The sequence below is a fragment of the Phascolarctos cinereus genome, unplaced genomic scaffold (genome assembly GCF_003287225.1).
Source record: "Phascolarctos cinereus isolate Bilbo 61053 unplaced genomic scaffold, phaCin_HiC Scaffold_3;HRSCAF=262, whole genome shotgun sequence".
NCBI lineage: Eukaryota > Metazoa > Chordata > Mammalia > Diprotodontia > Phascolarctidae > Phascolarctos > Phascolarctos cinereus.
Window position 1 is genome coordinate 81636525 of NW_027555736.1, and position 6195 is coordinate 81642719.

At 37.7% G+C, this 6195-nt stretch overlaps 1 pseudogene; it reads left to right on the forward strand.

The window, feature by feature from the left end:
• The first annotated feature begins 712 nt into the window (after nucleotides 1–712).
• LOC110192806 (serine/threonine-protein kinase tousled-like 1) lies at nucleotides 713–2930 on the forward strand (annotated as a pseudogene).
• The last annotated feature ends 3265 nt before the right edge of the window (nucleotides 2931–6195 follow it).

Consider the following 6195-nt stretch of genomic DNA (forward strand, 5'->3'; position numbering starts at 1 on the left):
AGTGGAAGAGCCAAGATTTGAACCCAGGTTCTCTGACTTCACACCTATGTACTCCACAGTGTAACATACTTGCCTGTAAGACATTTCAAAATGGATAGGTTTTTGTAGTGTGTATTCCATTATGCCTTTAGGGATTTTCTTTCTAGTTAATCTTTTATAAAATTATTTAATTGTAATTTCAGACTGGGTGCATAAAGGCTAAACTACTGGAGCAAAGCCTTGAGAAGTCCTGCTAATGCGTATGGCTAGAACAAAGGTCTATTGTTAGAGAATGAGCTAAGCAATTTGGGGCAGGCTTACTAGATAGAATAATTGATTTAGACCTGGCAGATAACCACAGAGGCCATCTGGTTCATCCCCCTAATCCTATAAATGAAGATACTGAAACCCAGGAAGACCAAGTGATCGCTTAAGTGCCAGGGCAACAGATGAACCCAAATCTTCTTGGCTTGGCGGAGAGATTTTTATCCACTACACTATGATTAAAATGCATGCCTTAACATTCCAAATCCAGTCCTTTTTCAACTGTAGGGGGGAAGAGAGAGAAAAGAATAAGTATTTATTTAGTGCCTCTTATTTGCTAGGAACTGTGCCAAGTGCTTTACAAATATTATCTCATCCTCTCTATGCCCTCTCTCTCGTTTGGACTGAGGTGGGTTCTGGTGCCACTATTGCTGCCTCTGGAGGCATCTGCTTCCCAGAAAGTAGCTTGATGAGTCTCCAAAGTAGCAGTGGAAATTTGGAGAGGCTGCCATCTTGATCTCAGCTCTCCATGTCTCCAATCCCTGGCTTAGTATAGGCAGCCAGGTCCCTGCTGAATCAGGGACCCTACCACCATCCAGGAGGCCCAAAGAAGGTGCAATGGATGAGCTTCGCAGCTTAGATCCAAGAAGGCAAGAATTATTGGAAGCTTGATTTGCAGGAGTTGTAAGTGAAAACATAGAAAGTTGCAGTTTTGGATCTAAAGTCTCAACAAATAATGAAGGTTCTAATCACAGTTTTGGAAGCTTGGGATCTCCAAGTGATAGGGAATCAGAGAGACAATTGGCAGGCAGCTGAAAGGACAGTGTACAGGTGAATGGGACATTATTTGCAGTAGGTTCCCTTGAGAATCCAGAGAAGAAACAGAGCCATTCAGAGAAAGAAAAAGGAAAGCAGAAAACCTAAGTGAAAGCAGTCAGGCGAAAAGTAGCCGGGATGTGGCCACAAAATAAGAGACTTTTTTGAATACCAAGGCGGGAATATCTCTAGTCCAGGAAGGGGAATACATCCTGCAATCCAATCGCCTCAGGATTCACATTCACAGTCCACTCTTTCCTCCCGCGTACAGCCAAATAGCCCTTCCACTACATTAGCTTTTGGGGACCACCCTATTACACAACCAAAGCAGTTCTGTTTGAAAAATGTTCAGACTGATCTCACCATGCTGAAATTAGCTGTACTAGAAAATAATAAAAACCAGGACCCGGAAAAGAAAGAAGGTGGTATAGACTCTAGATTTTTTTGCTTAGGGCTAACTGTGATCTTAGAAATCAAACAGATGAACAGCATAAACTACTTGAAAAATACAAAGAAAAATTAAATAAATGCATTTCAATGAGTAAGAAAATAGAAAAGAGCACACAAGAAAAAAACTGGCAAGCTGAGAAAAGAGTATGTGCAAGACAGACTACATTGGCCATTTTACAGTAGTTAGACACGGTGCTTCATTTACTGAACGATGGACAGATGGTTTTGCCTTTGGGAATCTTGTGAAACAACAAGAATGGGTGAATCAGCAAAGAAAGGATATTGAAAGGCAAATAAAGCTCCAGGGACCTGGAAAACCACTGACTACTAATAATTCTACCAATTCTGAACCAAAACAAAAAAAAAAGCAAAGTTGTCAATGGAGCAGAAAATGATCCTTTTGTTAGACCTAATTTATCACAATTGCTGACTTTAGCAGAGAACCATGGACAAGAAGAAATTTTCAAACTTTGACTAGGACATCTCAAAAAAGGAAGAATCAGAAATCCAGGCAGAACTTGAATGTTTGGAAAGAGTCAGAAACCTTCACACAAGAGAATTCAAAAGGATAAACAATGAAGATAATTCACAGTTTAAAGATCATCCCACATGAAAGGAACGATATTTGTTACTTCATCTGCTTGGTAGAGGTGGTGTTAGTGAAGTAGATAAGACTTTTGACCTTTCTGAACAAAGATATATTGCTGGGGAGATTCACCAGTTTAATAAGAACTGAAAAAATGAGGAAGAAAACTACCACAAATATGTCTGTACAGAGTATAGAATACACAAAGAACTGGACCACCCCAGGATAGTTAAACTATATGATTATTTCTCCTTGGATCCAGGCACTTTTGTACATTATTAGAATACTGTGAAGGCAATGACTTGGATAAAACAGCATGCAGAGAAATCAAAATTATAGATTTTAATCTGTCCAAAATTATGGATGATGATAGTTAGGATGGTGATATTATGGCATGGATGGAATGGATCTAACTTCTTAAGGGGGAGGGACTTATTGGTATTTACCTGTAGAGTGTTTTGTGGTTGGCAAAGAGACTCCAAAGATTTCCAACAAGGTTGATGTATGGTCTGTTGGAGTTATCTTTTTTCATTGTCTGTATGGTCGAAAGCCATTTGGTCACAACCGGTCTCAACAAGACATCCTGTGAGAAAACACAATACTAAAAGCCATAGAAGTCCAGTCCCCTGTGAAACCTGCTTTAAGCAATGAAGCCAAGGCTTTCCAAAGATGTTGCTTAGCATACCATAAAGAGGATTGATTTGATGTCTACCTACTATCTAATGAAACTTACCCTTCTCCTGCACGTGAAAAAAATCAAATTCTTCGGGGATTTTACATATAGCTGGGCTGACAGCCCCTCCCCCATCATTCTTCAAGTATAATTTCTTATTGATGTGGCTCGAGATTGGCATGATGTCTTTCAATTGTTTTCAAATGCAGACTTATTTGAGAGCACTTGAATGTCTTTTATTCAACAAGATTGAAAACTTTTCAAACTGAAGTTCTTCTTTAGTGTGATTTGTATTTGAGTGGATCATGGATTATGAATCAATCTACTCTTCTGACTATAACCATCAATGGTGAAGGATCACTACTTCTTGCACACAGACAGGAGTGTTGTGTTTAAGAGGAGGAAATAGACCTTTGGGGGGAGACATTGTAAATAACATCTATAATATTTAAAAATTTTTAAAAAATATTTATTTATTTGTTTTTAGTTTTCAACATTCACTTCTATAAGATTTGGAGTACATTTTCTCCCTCTCCCTCTGCTCCCCTCTCCCCAAGACAGCATGTAATCTGATATAGGCTATACATGTACAATCATATTAAACATATTTCTATATTAGTCATATTGTAAAGAAGAATTAGAACCAAAGGTAAAAACCATGAGAAAGAAGAAATAAACAAAAAACTTTTATAATATTTAAATAAAATTTTGGCTGATGCTGGAGAGTTCTAACATCAAGGACAGTTTTTCATTATTTAAATTTGTGAAGGAAATATCAGACAAATTCTAAACACAAGAACTACAGTGCCTGTGTCTATGCATTAGGCATTCAGCAGGAATTCTGTTGACAACATACTAAGAAGTGAGTGACAGTCACCTTGTGTTATGGAATAATAGAATATCATAGACTTTTTGGACAAAGTTAAACTTTTTTTTTGCCTCTTTGGACTTTGGTAGAGTTATAACTCAAAACCACATTCCCCCTTAACTGGTTATCATTTTGAATGGTGAGCTATTCATAGGTAACTTAACCCTTGAATAAATGAGCTATGTATTTTGAAATCTTGTTGAATTAGCTAAATTATACTTGCTGTATTTCCAAAATGTTAGAATTCTTTAAAAAATTATTTATGTATTTATTTTTAGTTTTCAACATTCACTTCCATAAGATTTTGAGTTTTAAATTTTCTCCCCCCTCCCTCTCTTCTCCCCCTCAAGACACTGTGCTAAAGACTCTACTTATAAATTTATATTAAGCATTTTTTCCCATTAGTCATGATATAAAGAACTATTAGAACTAATGGGAGGAACCAATAAAACAAAACAACAAAGGAAAAGGAGAGCAAATAATATGTTTTGATCTACATTCAAACTCCATAGTTCTTTCTTCCTTGTTGATAGCATTTTCCATCACGAGGCCTCTGGAGATGTCTTAGATCCTTGTATTGCTAAGAAGGGTTAAGTTTATCAATATTAGTCATCGCACAACGTGGTTGTTATTGTGTACAACATTCTCTTGGTTCTGCTCACTTCACTCAGCATCAGACCTTACAAGTTTTTCCAGGTTTTTCTAAAGTCAACCTGTTCATCATTTCTTATAGCACAATAGTATTCCATTACATTCATATACCACAACTTGCTCAGCCATTCCGCAATTGATGGGCATCCTCTCAATTTCCAATTTTGCCACCACAAAAAGAGCTTCTATGAATATATATATTTTTGCATGTGGGTCCTTTTCCCATTTGTATGATCTCTTTGGGATATAGCCCTAGAAGTGCTATTGCTGGGTCAAAGGGTATGCACATTTTTATAGCCCTTTGGGCATAGTTCCAAATCGTTCTCCAAAATGGTTGGATCACAAAATGTTAGAATTTGAACAAGTATTTTGTAATTCATTTCCTGGCCTTGTGATAAAAAGTAAATGGTAATATGTAACCAAATGCAGACCAGTTCTATGCAGGATAATGATCAAATGATCCCTTTAAGTTCTATTGTAAATTGTTGTACAGATGTCGTATTTTCAATTATACACAAGTTTCAGCAGCTCATTCTTGCACAAATATTAAGAGTATGGATTTTTCTAATTGGATATTGCATTTTTTAAACTCTCCTTGAAAGCACTTTAATTGCTGCTAAATGAGGTTGCTTTTACCTTTGCAAAAAATTGAATGACATCCTTAAGGTGCAAGTTGACTCTATGTCATAGAGAGATAATAAAAGTAGGCAATTCATTAAAAAAAATCTCATTTGATCCTTACAACAACTCGTGAGGTAAGTCTTCATTTTACAGTTGAGGAAACAGGTAACTAGAAGATAAGTGACTTGCCCAGGGTAATACAGCTAGTAAGCATCAGGGGCCAGATTTGAACTTAGGTCTTCCTGGCCCCTCCAGGGCCCTCCAGGCCTAGCACTCTATCTAGTACACTATTGTAGCTGCCTACAACCATTCTGTGTTGCATCCCAACTCAGTGGTTATGCATCAGGTAGCAAATCCTTTGAATATAGCACTAAGATGTTAGAAGAGCTACAATCTAGGTCAGTGGAGGGAGTACCAATGCAGACGAAGCATAGAGCTTTGAAAGAATAAGTCCATCTATTGATATCAGTTCATCTACTAAGGCCTTACTCTATTGCTTCATCATGGTACACAATTGCAGGCCAGTGCAGCAAAGTATAAAATATGGCAGGTTATACAAACCCAGAAAAGCTACTGGTGTGGTCTGAAAACGTTATCCAAAGATCAGCCTAAATTCAGAAGGCTGGCTCCCAGATGATAAAGACTTTTGAGCACACCTACTCATGAAAATCATCTATTAAGGTGTAGAGGGGTAAGATCTGCTTCAGTAGAGTGAGTATCCACATAGATGAACCTACTACCTTTTTGAAGAACTAAGCTATTGAAGAATTAGGGGATAGGAATAGGAACTGGACTTGTGATTTCATTGACAGAGGAAAGTGCAAGGTGGGGAAATTCTCTCCACCTGTATAGGTCAGTACCTTCTCGGAAACATATACCATTAGAGAGTTGTGCATTGAGATGTTAAGCTATGTTCCCAGGTCACACAGCTGGTATATGTCAGAAGCAGGTTTTCCTGGCTTTGTAACTGATTGTGTGGACATAGGCAATTCATTTCATTTTTCTGGGCCTCAGTTCTATGCAATGAAGAAATTAAGACTGGGTGAAGAAGGGAGGAAGGAAGAAAGAGGGAGAGAAAGAGACAGAGAGAGGGAGATGGAGAGAGGAGAGAGACAGAGAAAGAGAAGGAAGAAAGAAGGGAAGGAGAGATAGAGACAGAGAAACAGAGACAGAGGGAGAGAAAGAGAAAAAGAGAGAGGATTATTGAACTGAAAGGACATTTTAACCAAAATGTCACTAGGTTATTTTTTTTTCTGTAGAGAAAGTTTATTTACAAGTTCTATTGAT